Here is a 14,390-nt window from a genome sequence, read left to right as displayed (position 1 = left end):
AGTATTGGTCTTATGGGTATCCTAGCCGATTGGTTTTACCGGTCTACTGGAGTATTGGTTTTATAGGTCAATTGTTTACTGGTCGTATAGGCTATGGTTTTATCGGTCCTATGGCATCTGATAAACTGATAGGTCTGTAATGCTAGTACACCCATAGCTGTCAATAATCTGATAGACCTACAAAACCAGTAGGCTTCCTATTGGTTTTGTAGGCCCTATGGAATATTGGTCTCATCGAGTAGCTGCGGGTGTTTTACCTCTCCGGACACCTGAAAGGAGAGGGCAGCTATGTTCCATTTTCTAGGGATGAGTTACGCAGCAGGTGCATGTATACACATTTTATTCCACAATGACAGCGGCAACGCATACTGGCACATAATCCAAACATTGACTGCATCCAGGTAGCCCTCGATTCCAAGATTGCGGATTTCGGCCCGATGATGTAGTCTCTCGAATGCTAAGGCACCTGAAAGAAATAAAAAATTGCGTTACAGCTTGAAAAATAAGCGATTTCAAGAACGCGACACCACCATGACTTCAAAAAATCGGTCCACACATATACCGGCAACCGCGATTGCGCGCGTCAGTTAGGAGAGGCGCCGCCATTACTGAACGCCGAGGTAGCTGCTGAACCAACATTCCGCCTTGCGCCTCACCACAGGTTCTGCCACTTAAACACAGTGCGCACGATATTCGAAAACAGATTAACGCTAAAAAGTTTCATCAATACTTTCAAGAAATCGTGCCGACAACTTTAAAACTCGACGCTGCGTTATATCACACCGCGCGATTCAAATTCCTTTGTTGGCGTGCAGGCAACGGCATTCTGCAACGCAAAGCCACATCATACACTGAGAAAGTATAAACGTCAGCCCGAAGTTGCAAGTGATGCACACGCACCTGATCAAAAGCTGAACGTGCGCTGGAACGTTGATATCCTCGAGAAGCACCCCGAAAATCGGCGAAAACTTGTAAACACAGGGCACCGACCGAACTGCCGCCCGATCAGCGATCGCGCCAGCGCCAATGCCTCTACGGAGCTGCGCATGCGCGCCCAGAGGAGAGGTGGAAAGGAGGATGAGAGAGGCCAGCACGGGAACGCTTGCGCGGGAGTGGGAGTGAGAGAAAGGAAACCTACCTCTCCGCTGCGAAACGCCGCCGGCATCGCGCTACCGCGTCGGCAGCTCGAGCCGTACTCGTCGCGTGCTCGATGTCGACTCCTCTCGCTTCGGCGGCGGTTGCAGCGTTGCAGTTGCTTGGACGCGCGCCTCTCAATCCATTTGCACATGTAGGTGATTGTGACTGAGCTGGGCCCCGACAGAACCGTGCTATATCCGCGTGCTTTCCCATCTCCATTCAGTGATCCAGTAGCAACAGCGTCGCGCGTCTTGCGGCTCCAACCGTACGTAGTTTGTTGAGACCGCGCGCAGCGTTCTCAATTGTTATTGCGGCTAATATTGTACGTTACGGCAACACTCAATAAACGGGATGAATGCGTGAGTTTTGGGGATGTGTCCGAGATGGAAAATGAAACAATGACAAAGACCTAAAATCTCCAACGTACTGATCCTGCATGCAAGACCCATAAACAAAGGCATACTGATGTATCAGACACATGAACCAATATGTAGTAGTCTACAAGACAAGCATGTATCAGCCTATAAGATGTATGGGCTTCTGCACTGGTCTGATACTTTTCTTATACAACCCACCGATAAACCTATGAAACCAATACTATTGCCTATAGGACAAATATGTACCAGTCTATAAGATTTATGAGTTTCTGAATAAGTCTCATAGAAATGCAGATAAAACACATAGCATACCTACAGAACCAATACCGATTCTTATAAAACCAATAACGCACCCTATTGGTCTTTTTTGCTAGGGTGCGCTTTGACCGTACTTGCTTCCCACCATTCCGCGGTCCAATTCACGCAAACCTATCGTCATGCCACCACGTAATCTATCGCATTTCGTAGGTCCTGTACGATAACTATTCTTGTAAGTGTATTATTCGTCGTACATATATACTTTATGTACATGTGTCAACTTCGATTTCGGTACTGCTACGACAAATACGACAATTAGGCAAGATGGGGCTGTATCTGGAGACGGCATTGCTGACGCGCGGGCTGAATAGTTTAGAACATTTGTCCAAAGTACCCAAAATATATCCGGAATCCGCCCGGCTTTGCTTGCCTATCCCGGAGGAAAAAGCACCGGCCTAGTTGGCGCTGCATAATTTCTTTTTTTTTCCAAGTGCGTCCACGAACGAACTTGATATTGCTTGGGAATGTAAATGGGGCCCCTGCGACGCAGTTCTGTATGCCGGAGGCTCTTCTGATGCGTCTCTGTTTCCAGCAGTAAATAGAGGAATTTTCGATCGGCGCAGCCATACCAAGCGCACGCCCCTGCATGAGCTTGCAAACGAACCCCGCTGCATTCATACAACTGGAGGGAGAGCCTTGAGAGGAGGAGACCGCACATCCATACCGCTGGACGTCCATCGGCGCAGCAACACCAAGCGCACGCCGCTGAGCTTGCAAACGAGCCCGGACAGCTGGAGAGAGAGCCATGAGAGGAGGAGACCGCGCATCCATCGGCGCGCAACCATCACCATTTTACGTGACCCCCAACTCAGCGCACGCCGCATCCGGCTGGACATCCATCGGCGCAAGCACCGCAGCCACCACCAAGCGCACGCCGCTGCGCTTGCAAACGAGCCCGGACAGCTGGAGAGAGAGCCATATGAGAGGAGGAGACCGCGCATCCATCGGCGCGCACCACCACCATTTTACGTGACCCCCAAGTGAGCGCACGCCGTATAGCTGGAGGGAAAGCCATCCGGCTGTACATCCATCGGCGCAGGCACCACCAGAGCCATGAGAGGAGGAGATCACGCATCCATCGGCGCGGAACCACCACCATTTTGCGACCCCCAGCTCAGCCCAGGTCGGAGCTGGAGGGAAAGCCATTGCCCCCCCCCCCCCCCCCGCTGGAGGAAGAGCCATGAAAGGAGGACAGGAGAGTAAAAAAATAGAGAGGGAGAAGGAAAGGGAGAGGATGACAGTCGGGAGTGGCGAGGAGAAATAAGGTACGCCAGTTAGGAAAATGCCACAATTTCGACATTGTGGTATTTTGAACTGCATTTTTTTCTAGCTGCAGTGAGGAGCCTACACTCGGATTCAAGGGGCACCTCTGAGGCTTTCGCGAAATCGTGGCCGAGGCATTCATCGGAACGGTCAGCTCAACCCGCAAGAGCACATCTAAGCACGTTCTTCTTGATGTATGTACATATCGTGAAATAAAACTTTCATTTCACTTACGACTAGTTCTTGTAATAAAAACAGTGGCCTGCCACCGTTTTATAAACAAATGCATGTAAAAACCACGCGGATTTGCTAGGTATGCATGCTACTATGAAACGTCCAAGAATAGTCCGTATGTCCGCGCTCGGACGTCCGCTGGATTAACTGTACATGTTCTGCGGTCTTTCATCGGATGGTCCGTAGGACGTCCGAGAGGTGACTTCGGGACAGAAACCGGATGACTGACGGAGGTCCGACGCGGGCGTACCGACTGTCGTCCGTCGAATGTCAAATGCCGTGTGGGTTGTGGCTGTAGGAAGAAGGGAAAGAAAATGCACGGGCCTGCTACTGGTTCTAGCTCAGCCACCTCCGCTGCCTCGTGCAGACAGAAGAGAAAATAGAGAAGAAAGAAAAGGAAGAGGGAGAGAGACTCGCGCCGCAACAACAGCCGTCGTCCATCACCGAAGCGGTGGCAGGTGCAATGACGGCCTACAACAGATCCCTGAACCCTGTGCTAAGTTACGACACTGCATGTTTTCCTGCCGTTTTCCTGCAAGCAACTCTCCTCTGCGACTTTCCGATCGCTCCTGGTCTTGTCGCATTTTGAAAAATCTGCATTCATCTTGTCTGGACTTCACCTTTTGCGCTTTTCTGCGTTCTGCGTTCAGCTGTTACAGCCCAAAACAGCACAGTGAATCATCTCACTTGTACAGTACAGCAGTCGACCGCTCCACGGTCGACTGCTGTAATATTCTAGTTCACTGTAGTTGTACTGTACAGAAAAATTGTGGACTTTCCCAGGTTACCCAGGATGCATAGCGTTTCAGCGTTCGTGCAAGCAGGCGCTAAATGAAGCATCGAAAGGCATATAGTTCAGTCACCTTTTGCGCTTTAGATACATGTGAAAGTGTGGTGGCGGTCTTGCTCACCGCGAATATATTGTTACGGACTAGCAAGGAGGAAGAACCTGGCAGTGGCACAGGCAGGAGCGCTCGCGCTAGGCCCGCGGGCCGCTAGCAATTCATTAAACGTCATCTACCATCGCCATCGGTCACGTTCTTTCTTTCTTCATCGGCTTGGCGCCTCGTAACAATATGTTCCACTTGACCGATCATTGGGCTGATTGATTTATAGGAAGGGAAAGGCGAAGCACGTAGTAGACGAATACGTAGAAGAGAATATGTAGACGAAGCACGTAGTATATTATAATGCATAGGCCTGTTTCTTTGTTGGAGCATGTGTAGATATGTTTACAGGTATGTAAACAGTTCCTCAAACTCGTTTTTTTATTTCATTTTGCTTATTGTACGTATTCATAGTGAGCTTCTGCACGAGCAATCTGTGTTGAACTTCATGGTTATGTTGCATGACTAACCTTTGCCGTGTTTACATGAAATTATTTTGATCCATTTCGTGATAAAGATTAGCACTGCACGTTAACAGCCACTGATTTGCTTGATTGCAGCTGCATTTTTTTATATAGCCACCGAATTTAGTTTATATTCACAGCGGCTAATTGTGAATGCGAGTTGTAGGGTTAAGCATATCACCGATCGACATATGGACTCGTGATTCATTCTCTCTGGGAACCTTTACAACAGCTACATACGTACTGCATGGCACACTGTCGCATTCTGAGCTTTACATTGAAATGGGGCCACGTTGGCCAGGAGTGAACTTGGTCACCCTGAATACGGAACCACTGCGACAGCTGTGGCTTGTAATTGTAATGCAAGCTAAAAGCGAGAATATCTGATGAAAGTGCAAACATTAACGCTGACAGCTACTCATGAATGGAGCAGATATGACAAACGCACAGCATGGTGATTTCAACGAATAACGCAAGGATAATCAAATCCAACGCAGTGCCAAGGCACAATGCCCTTGCTGCTATTGCCATGCTTACCTAAAAGCTGCTCGACGCTAGCGAGGGGCTTCATGCTTACCAACGCTCGTTTGCCACTCAGTGTGAAGAACCATCCGAGAGGGCAATGATGTTTGCAGTGGATTGCTACGTATGTGATTTGTGCATGCTGTTTATGAGCGAGAAAAATCGCCCTTTACTTACTTGACTGAAAGTAGTTGTAAGCATCCGAAGCTTTGCAGTTCTCGACAAGTTCCTCGGTTAATTTGCTCGGCAAAAATAGCAGATAGATAGCAACATTGCTCATTTCACCTGCCGGGTAGCAACGCTTTGCTTGTGTGCCTTGAATCCATTCTCCGTCTGCATTGTACAGCATGTGGGATCGGACGCTGCATGCCGTTGTATGGGGATTTTCTCCTTGTATCACTTTTGTCCTCATCACGCCTTGTGTATGTGAACTCGACAGAATGCGGGTCGAGTCGATTATTTGAGAAAAAGAGCGTTTTTAATGGGAAATGTATGTCCGGGGTTTTGCTCTCTTCCTCTGCCTTTTGCCCTTTCCCTCTAATAGGGGACCCGACTTAACTTTTGCCGCATTCATGTAAACCCCTGAGCCCATGGTTATTTCGTCTGCTCATCACAATGACATGCTCTTGACAAGCTTGACCACAGTGCTGCTCCTGTGCTTCTTGCCTACCATGGGATCGCAAATGACTGCAGCGTCACCTCGATCCCTTCGTTTGTAAACATAAAGGAGGTCTATACAACGGAAGTCTTCATACTTTCTGGGAACTTGTTGCTATGATGCCATTTATATAGTGTTAATAAAATAATAGGCCTAAGTTTATATTGGCTCTAGTGTCTAGACGTTGCATTATATCCCACATGTTTATTGTAGGAAATGGTCCCGAGATCGTCTAAATCACCTGATGTCATGTCTGGTAAAAAGGCAAAGCTTTCATTACTTGTTAGACGTCTGAAATGCTGTGGGTGTAAGTTATGCCAAAGTTGGCCTGGGCCCACAAGAAAAACAAATGCCTCACTTAAGCATAAAGTGTCGCTTAAATATCCAGGTCCCTTTTTTATAGTAAGGTCAGTATTGCATTGGTTTGCCTCTCCCCATCAGGTCATTGAGAACTGACCACAATTTCACATTGTTATTGGCCTTTTCTAATCGGTCAAAAAATTATTTCGCTAGTGGTATATGATTACAAGGGTAGGAAATACTTTCAATGCAGTGTTGTGAGGCTTTTGTCATACTTTTTCCATGCTTGATCGTTTTTGATGACAAGGCTACTAGGGTTTCTTTGCTTATCCTCTTTTTTTAATTTTACATTGTTTATTTTGATTTGTTTTTAGACTTCTCAAATGATTTTGAATTGCCTAACCATTTATTCTTCCTATAGTTGCAAATATTCAGGTGCCTTGATGGCATCCCAGTGAAGTTCTTGTATCATCTGGTCAGCCTTTTTGCTGTCAACTACCTCAACAAACTGTATTTTCTTTATCGCTGTCACATGAATCAAGTAATAATAAAAATGCATATAGTAATGATTAGCTAAATTTTTGTTTGTTACCCCAGACAATGGAGAGGTTAGAGAACCTGCTTAGGACATGGTCAGTACAAGATTTAACTTGTCTTTCAAATATTCGTCTTGTCATTCCAGCAATTACGTTTTCAAATATGCGTTGCACAAGTATGCCTAAATGTTTACCTACTTTCCTCAGTGAGTTTAAAGTATCTAGGTTAATAGCACCTGCAAGAGTAAACTTTGTGACAAACAACTTTTCTCAAAAACGCTAATTCAGCAAAGAGGTCATGGATGTTACTAGAAAGAGATGATAGACTGCACATATAAGAAAAGTACAATGTTTACATGATATTCTGATAGCTATGATTTCGGCAGCTTTCACTGACATCTCAACTAGTTCAGATATTTGTTCTTTTTTAACGAATTGAAAACACCACCTCTTATCGGCAGAAGTATATATATAGTTTGGTTTATGGAGCGTAACGTCTCAGAGTCAGGCTAAGAGAGATGCCATAGTGTAGGGATTTAGAAATTTCAACCATCTGGGATTCTTGAACGTGCACCGACATCCCACAGCATGTGGGCTTCTTGCTTTTTCCTCCATTGAAAAGCAGCTTCATGGCTGGGATTAAATCCCACACCCTTGGGCACGGCAGTTGAGTGCCCTATCCACTGCACCACTGTCAGGCAATCTACGTGTGCTGCACAATGTAATGTGGACTTTAATCTGTATATGTGTAATCAATTAATTCATGCACGTAGTGTGTGCACATGTGTGTTTAAAAGCACCAGTAGAAAATAATGAGTAATCAGTTAATTCGTGCACGTAGTGTGTGCACATGTGTGTAAAAGCACCAATAGAAAATAATGAGGTTGCGTTTGCATCCAGAGAATTGTCGGAAGCTTCTGTTGTGCTCATTATACAGAATTGCTGACCAGATTTTTGAACTCGCCGAGACCCTGGAAATGGTCCAAATAATCGAATAGTCTAAAAAATTTGTGGACTCGAATAATCGCATTGATGCACGAAATTGGCTTTAAGAATTGCGAACTTAACTTCACTCTACGTCTTGTTTGTAAGTTGAATTAGAGTTAACATAGAGCAATCTGCTGCTTCCATATGCACGTTCAAGCTTGATCCGATTCAGCAGGCTGTCATTGCACACGCGCTAATTGGTTTCAACATGGCAGGCAGATTCCCTCAAGACGGTCTGCATGTATGCAGTGGCACCCTACGGATGTGGATCGCACCATATGCCATTACTAGTTAGGCTGTCTCAGTGAAAGTCATGCTTTCATTGTGTCCTCACCGTTGTACGAAGACAGTGTTATGGGCTGCTAGTTATACCATGAAGGAATGTGTGTATTCAAAGAAAATGCTCCTGTAACTCATTTTTGCCAGTATGCATACACCTGCTGCAAAGAGTAGACGGTAGAGAAAAGGTAGACAACAGATGCTAGTGGGTTAGTTCCAGCGGCCAACGTAGCAGAGCCTCGAGTGTCTCACCTCTTGGATTGCTTTCTTGAGTGCCTGCTGGCCTTCAGTAAGTTTAAGGGTATCATGAACATGCAAACAGTTTTTCAGCTTTTAGCCAGTTCTGCAGTTCTTTCTACCAGCAGATTTTTATTGATGTTTTCAATTAAAACTGGGAAGGACATGGCCTACCAGTAATGTGTTAGGCAAGAATTGAGCTGACTGTTCACCTTTAATGGCCAGACTGTTCACCTTTAATGGCCACAGCTGCTGAGCCTGAATGCATTAGAACATGTTTGCTTATTAGCACTAAAGGCCTTGTTAGCAAAAAATTATGGACATGGCTCTAAAGCAGGTGGCGATTGGTATTGGCACGGCTGCATACTGATTGATCGGTGGAATTTTCAATGTCGCAAGAACACATGTCATGACAGGGGCCACCAACTCGGGCTAAATTTTCAGATGGCTGAGTGAGATGGGAGTCGAGCTATCTGGCACCCTTGACAAATGGGTAAGGCATGCAACAGGTCACACAGGCACATCTATACCATTTAGTTAAAGTGGTTTTATACATATATATGTCATCTAACATAACTAGGCAGGTTACAACCGTATGCTAATAAATATGTGCAAGGTAGGGAGGCACAAATTAAAGGATTGGAGGTTTAGCAAGTAGTAAGGTGGGTGTCGGCAAACAAGGACCTAGAAAAGGAGCCACATATAGGAACCATTAAACTTCGATAATGCGTCAAAACTTAGATATTTTGTCATACCTTTAAAGCAGAGCTTGTTTCCCCACTTTTTTTATTCACAAACCCTTCAAAAAGGTAAAATGTAAGCAACAAGCTTTTGCTTGTAGAATGGGCAGCAATTAATAATACACCTATATAACCTGGTGCTTGTTTAGACATGATTCATTGCCTTTTCTCTCTTTTTCAGACATCAAAGAGGACATCACAAAGGCAATGAACTAAGCCTACAAGAATGCACTGGGCACATCTGATATTATTGTGTTTATGTGATGTGTTTGATTTCTGCTTTCATTTTTGCAGGAATTGGAGTTATCAACAGGCAAAAGAAGTGAATGTGTATGAGCAGCTGTCACAGTAGATCTTGCATTTTTGTAGGCCACTTACAGCTTGAAAGGCAGTCTGCTTTAAATTTAAACTGCAGTTTTCATCCACCTGTGCAAGTTCAGTATTATGATGAAAAGAGAACTGTTCTCAAAAGCAGCAAATTTTCTTGACCATTTTCTCGTAAGCACCGGTGTATTGAAGTGGCACCATCTAATGGGTCATCAGGCTACGAACACCATGCTGGTTAAGGCAGCGGGCCAGAGCTATGTAAAGTAGGAATAGTTAGCGGATGCATGGAGTAATCACATTATTTGAAGCTTATATGCACAGAAAGTACTCGTGCTTGGAACAATATTGCTTTGATTGAATTCTCATGACCCTTGAAGGTTGTATTTGGTGTTGCTGTTGCTGGCTTGCTATACCTGTGCGTGCATGAAATTTACACCGCACAAGAAACGGGCTTATTTTAAATAAACTATGCAAGAAAGAAGTGAGTTAGCAGGGCAGAAAATTTGTGTATGGCACATCATCTGTGAATCAACAAGAAATTGTGCAAAGAATATTGTTTCTCTATTCTTGCAAATTTTGCTTGTAATATTGAAGTTAAGCATTCAGTTGGTAGTCTAGCAGTTCTCTTCATGGATTGCATTTTTTTGCACTTTGATACTTCTAATGATACATGAATTGAGAAATGAATAGTTAGGTGGATAAAAACTGCTTGTCTTCCACCTGCATTTCTACCTACATATGTTATGTAAGGTTGAAATTCTAGATGTCTGCATGCATATATCGCGTTTTGCTTAGTTGCCAGGAATGTTTTGCTTACATAAATGTCAATACAAATTCATTGACTCTTTGCAAGCAAATTGTGTAAATAGAATGCCTTGTGATAAAAAACAGCCAGATTGAGCTTTATTTATTTATTTATTTATTTATTTATTTATTTATTTGTTTGTTTGTTTGTTTGTTTGTTTGTTTGTTTGTTTGTTTGTTTGTTTGTTTGTTTGTTTGTTTGTTTGTTTATTTATTTATTTATTTATTTATTTATTTATTTATTTATTTATTTACCCGCAGCGCCAAGCAGCATTACAGTGGGGGACTAATATGTAAACATTTGCCACAGCCTAACAGAACTACACAGCATTAATGCATACCACTAAAATAAATCCAATGCAAAGCAAAGAAAATGCGGAAGCTAGCATAATGTATATTTTTCTTTGTTTTTATCCGATTTGATATGATGGATATATCCTCACATCAAGCTCATTTGGGGTTTATATGTATGCTTCCCCTTAATTGTGCTGAGCTAGGATTTGCTAAAGGCGCAAGAAAGGAGATGGTTTTCAAACCCAGTGCAGGCCGAGCTGAGCAAGCTTCTCGGCCGCCGCAGCCGATACAGCCGATATTAAGTCCATCAATTTTTACGTGTCTATATCATCGAAATCCAGTCTTTAACAACTGCTTCCATTACGACTTCAATACTTACTGTTGTATGTTATATGTTATCAATCAACTTTGAGTTCGTTTATTTTTGAGAATGGAAACTGGGGAAAACTATAAAAGTGTTTTGCCTTGGCTATGGATTACATGTATGCAATGTTGCTTCTTTTTCTTTCTCCAGGATGAAAGTCTCGCATTCTTGATGAAGCTCGTCTCCACTGCCCCAGTGTAGGAATCGTTGCTGGCCAGACTGTGCAGTTACTTGTTGCAACAGTGCAACAATGTTTTGGTTTTTGTTGTCATTGCAGCAAAACCAGCTGTTGCTTTTATGTTGTGATCTCCTAGCTTGCCTATATTTGTACTGATTTACCTGACAGCTTGCCACTTATTTTTGCTACAACTGTGCACATTACCATAAAGCAGTTTTCAAGTCAAGGAATTCTCTGATTGCAGGACTAAGCAAGTTGTGTTAGCAAGTACTCTTGAAGAACTTGAAATTGTCAAATGCATAACCTCGGGCCTTCTGATTTTCCTTTGTGTGTCAACTATATGCTGTTATGGATGCTGTCCAAAAGCTTATGCACGATTGCTGTTCTAACCATTCTGTGAGTAGTTGCACTCAGGGTGGAGTAAAAGCAGAGCACATTTATGCCTGACAAGCCCATTAATGGATTTATTCTCCAGGGGTCACCTATATTTATGAACTATTTTTGGTTGTCCGACACAATGAATGAGTGAAAGATGCAACATTTTGGCATGCTTATTGAAGACATCTAATGAGGACTAGCAGAAAGGTGGTAAATGATTAATGATTGCAGTTTGCTCTGTAATGCCAATTGTACAGATCATCCAACAGGGCATCAATTGTAGAAGTTCTGTGATGTACATGACAGTTTTAGTTGTCATTTCTGTCACGTAATTCTACTTCTTGGCTGCTGTTTCGTTGTGTTGGGGTATATATGGCTTGTAAGATATTACTGCTATTGTGAACCAAAATCAAAACTCAATCTTGTTTGCTACCTTAACTATGGATATATTTTGTCAATATGTGAAGTTCCCAAAAGAATGATTATTGATCAAGGTTGAATACATTCAAGCACATAACTGAGAAAAAAACAATTTTATTGCCCCTTTCTGAATTGTCAACTGTGCTTTTAAGTAGCTCTGTACTACATTTGATCAAAACAGCAGGGCCCTTGCTGTTGGAATGAAGTGGAAAGAATTGGCTTTATATTTGGGTTTATGATCAGTTATATAATTTCTGTGTACTGATAAATAAGCCTGTTTTCCACATCCTTCATTTTTCCCTAACTTTCACAGCAGCTTTTCTTCAGCATGTGTTGAGTCCCATCTCAGAGACGACATTTGGTGCAGGTTGCATCTTGTAAGTTTTGATGGTAAGACTCACTAACCCTAACAGAGGCTTTTTCATAGTGACATCAGGTTCAAGCATTTGTTGCAGTTGTTACAGAAAGCTACAATGAAACCTTGTTGCCAAGAAAATCACTTGTGTTGTATTTTAATATTGTTGCAGATGCAACTTATTATGTGAATGGAACAGTGTTTTTGGCATGTTTAGCTGCTTGCAATACCATCACCATCAAATATATTTATAATACAGTTTGAATGAAGGGGAAAATTGCAAGACACTGCATCTGCATAATCATAAGTCAAGTATTTTCTGCTATTTTGAGGTTTGCTAATAAGCTTAGTAGCAAGGAATGTAGATGTGATTGGCAATGTCTGTATTGCTGTGTTTTATATGTAAGTGTTCCAAAATTGCACAGGATCAGCATGGCTGCATCTTTTTCCTGGGTTACCAGTCTATGTATGTACGTTCTTTTCATATGCACCATCCGAGTTATTCTGATGCCGTGTTCAAGCAAACTTTGACACCAAAATTCATTGTGCCAGCAACATAAGAAGCATGTAAAAGAGCATCCCTTAAGTGCATTACCTCCTCTTCAGCTGTGGGACAGCTGTTATCCATGCATTGAGCCAAACCATATGTTTCAAAAAATATGCACTTCTTCTAATGGCGCAGGCTCTGTTGTCAGACTGAAAGGCGTCTCGTCACCTCGCCAAAAGCAGCAAGGACACCGGTTCCTGTGCCACGAATGTGGCTATGCAACAGATGTTCACACCAACTTCAAGAGGCACCAAATGAAACATACTGGAGAGCGGCCCTTTCAGTGCAGCTATTGCCACAAGAGATTCGTCGCAAAGAGAGAGCTCACAGAGCATGTTCACTGCCACACAAACGAGAAGCCATACCGGTGCATGTATTGCAACAAGTGCTTCTCACGAGCATTGTCGTGCACACTGCACACTCGCACCCACACAGGCAACAAGCCACACCAGTGCCAGCTGTGCCCCATGGCCTTCACACAGAAGTCATACCTAAATAGGCACGTGTTAGCCCATAAAAGAGCGAAACCATTCAACTGTCAGTTCTGCTCAATGTCATTTACACGAAAGTATAACCTGAAACTCCACGAGCAGAATTATCACCTAGAAGCATCTAGTGTTCAGTAAACAATATCATTTACCAGCAATGGGTAATAAATTTACATGTAAACATTTCATGGTTTTGCCATTTTGATGGTAATCTGTTCTTTCAAAAAACTTAAGGTTTTTGTTATATTGTGTGTTCTCTGTTTTATTTAGCTTCTGTTCTGTGGACTGTACTTGTACTTTTCTTGATCTTTGATAGGTTTATGTCTTCATTGGTCACATTTCTCGTGAAAATATTTAGTTGTATTCAAAGTTAATTACACACAGACTAAATCACCGTGAATAGAATAATCACTCTGAAACCTCCATTGTTCAGTAATTGTAGTAAGCCTTGCCTGGTACATTATTTTGCCACTTCTGCTCCAGGCTCTTTCAAATGACTTGCTAAAGTTGTCCATGAATGTTCTTTGAAAGGAAGATGGTCTAGTGTCATGTGGAACTGTCACAGTAGATAAAGTTGCAGTAACATTTTATGATGAATGGTTATGAAGAATATAAGTTTTCCACTTGGGAACATGAAATCATATTGTGAAGGACACTGGCATTCAAGAGATGTTTGGTGTTTTGTAAGCTTTGTTTATATTTAGAATTTTCTTTTTCAGGATGTTCAGTTCCTCCGCATTTGCAATGACAGAAGTGATACAGGAAGCACATGCATTATATTTAATGCGATATTGTCGAAGGCCTCATTTCTGGCACTAGCATTGCGAGTGAAAAATTGCAAGAATGACACTGGCAGCTGACATGGCCTGATTGGACAAAGTTGCCCAATGCTACATTTGGCAGGAGCTGCCAACATGGGTCTCCCCTTGCAAAATATGCGAGAGATCAGAATCAGCCTGCCAGGACCCTTTCATTCTGAGTCAGATGCATTACCCTTAGGCCATGCAGGCACGTTCATATGGCACATTCATATGGCGTTGTTAAATTGGTGCTTAATTAATGCCAGATAGTAGGCAAAGCTATCACATCATACTTTATTATACATGCTTCCTAGGTTTCTCTGTCATTACATCAACAGGATGTTTTCTTTTTTAATGTTGCATTCAACAATGCATCTAAGAAAGGTTGCATTGGTAGTGTCTGATTTGTGTTGTCTATAACAGATATGTATTTCTTGAATAAAAGAATTACTAGCAACTTCCCATTCTTTTCCTTTTATTGCATTGTATCCTCTCA

General features: G+C 43.0%; 1 long non-coding RNA gene across 1 annotated transcript; it reads right to left on the bottom strand.

Moving 5' to 3' along the window:
* Window positions 1-323: 323 nt before the first annotated feature.
* On the bottom strand, window positions 324-1,187 carry LOC146189102 (uncharacterized). The gene is made up of 2 exons (XR_014707271.1): window positions 901-1,187; window positions 324-466 (listed from the first exon to the last, which is right to left on the bottom strand). It is a non-coding gene; the product is annotated as an uncharacterized LOC146189102 (long non-coding RNA).
* Window positions 1,188-14,390: the final 13,203 nt, after the last annotated feature.

The sequence above is a fragment of the Amblyomma maculatum genome, chromosome 5, assembly GCF_055883805.1.
Source record: "Amblyomma maculatum isolate TAMU_Amacu chromosome 5, ASM5588380v1, whole genome shotgun sequence".
NCBI lineage: Eukaryota > Metazoa > Arthropoda > Arachnida > Ixodida > Ixodidae > Amblyomma > Amblyomma maculatum.
Note: the sequence above shows the minus strand (reverse complement) of the source record. Positions and strands in the feature narration are given on the sequence as shown.